We start from the raw sequence: 1,471 nt of genomic DNA, 5'->3' as shown, positions 1-1,471 counted from the left end.
AAAAAATAAAAATTTTAAGTTGTCGACTTTTAAAAAATAAAAATTGGGAGTCGCCACCAATCTTTTATTAGGGTGTGATTGGATCACCAAAAAAAATGGCTTTGGTCTACAAGTTTTAGAAAAATGGATCCGGGAGTCAGTTACGTACGAGGAAGGATTAGCACCCTCGTAACGCCCAAAATTGGTACCTAGTTAATTAATTAGTGTCATAAGGTCGAGAATATGGAAAAATATAATCTTTAAAAAACTGAAAACGTTGCGTATTAAGACCCTTTTCGATTCAAAGAAGCAAAAACGCCACACCCAATGCGTTAGGGCACAACATTCTAATTTCCTCCAAAATGAATTAGGTCAGAATACTTAAACAATAAAACTTTAAAAGAACATCCACTCATCCAAGATTTAAGAAACCACACCCAATACGTTAGGGCACGATCCCTTTAGAATCCCAAACTCGGAATATTTCCTTTACTTTAAAAGAACATCCATTTATCCAAGATTTAAGAAATCACACCCAATACGTTAGGGCACAATTCCTTTAGAATCTCAAACTCGGAACATTTCCTTCATGATTTTTTTTAAAAAAATCCCCATTTCGAGAAATCAACGCGTCACATCCAATACGTTAGGACACAACGTGTTGAGTTCCCAATAATGAGTTTATTTTGATTTAGAGAATATCTATTTTGAAAGAGTTTGATTTTTTTAAAAATAAATCGAGTAAAACATGTAATGTTAAATTGAACGTATGCATAATTGTTATAAAACAAGTACCATAATAAATACATCAATGGTGTAATAACATGCATAGTAAACAAATAAAATTAATATAAAGGCAAAAATAACTAATGACATATAAAATATCACATAAATATGCAAAATAAAAAAAAAACAAGAATGTAATAAAAATAGCGAACGAAGAAAACAAACAAAATAAATAAAGAATAGAAAGTTTATAATATATACTGAAACTATGAGGAATAAGAGGCATATATATGAATTTACATGTAGAATTCTAGATTATAAAGTTTATATAAAATATACAATGTATTTAAAATATATATATATACATATAAAATATGTGTTAAAAAAATAGGTATTTAGGCGTTTTTAGAAATAAAATAAAAAATAGATATATGCGTGTTTATTGATATAAAAGGATACTTGTTTTGAAAAAAACTAAATATATACAATTATGTAAAAATAAAAAAAAGTAATAATAATTGTCATAAAAATAAAATATATGTATATAAAAATATTCGTTAAAAATATGTACATAAAACAGCAAATATACATATATATTAAAAAAATTATTAAAAATATTGATTTTAAGAAAAAATAAGGAAAAAGGACTAAATTGGGTAGCAAGTAAAAAAAATAGGGGTGAATCCGCAAATAAATAAAGTCTGGAGGACCAAATTGAACGCACGAATTACATGGAGGGGCTGGAAGGGCAATTTTCCCTTCTCCT

The sequence above is a fragment of the Gossypium hirsutum genome, chromosome D04 (genome assembly GCF_007990345.1).
Source record: "Gossypium hirsutum isolate 1008001.06 chromosome D04, Gossypium_hirsutum_v2.1, whole genome shotgun sequence".
In the NCBI taxonomy this organism is placed as follows: Eukaryota; Viridiplantae; Streptophyta; class Magnoliopsida; order Malvales; family Malvaceae; genus Gossypium; species Gossypium hirsutum.
This window is presented reverse-complemented; position numbering follows the sequence as displayed.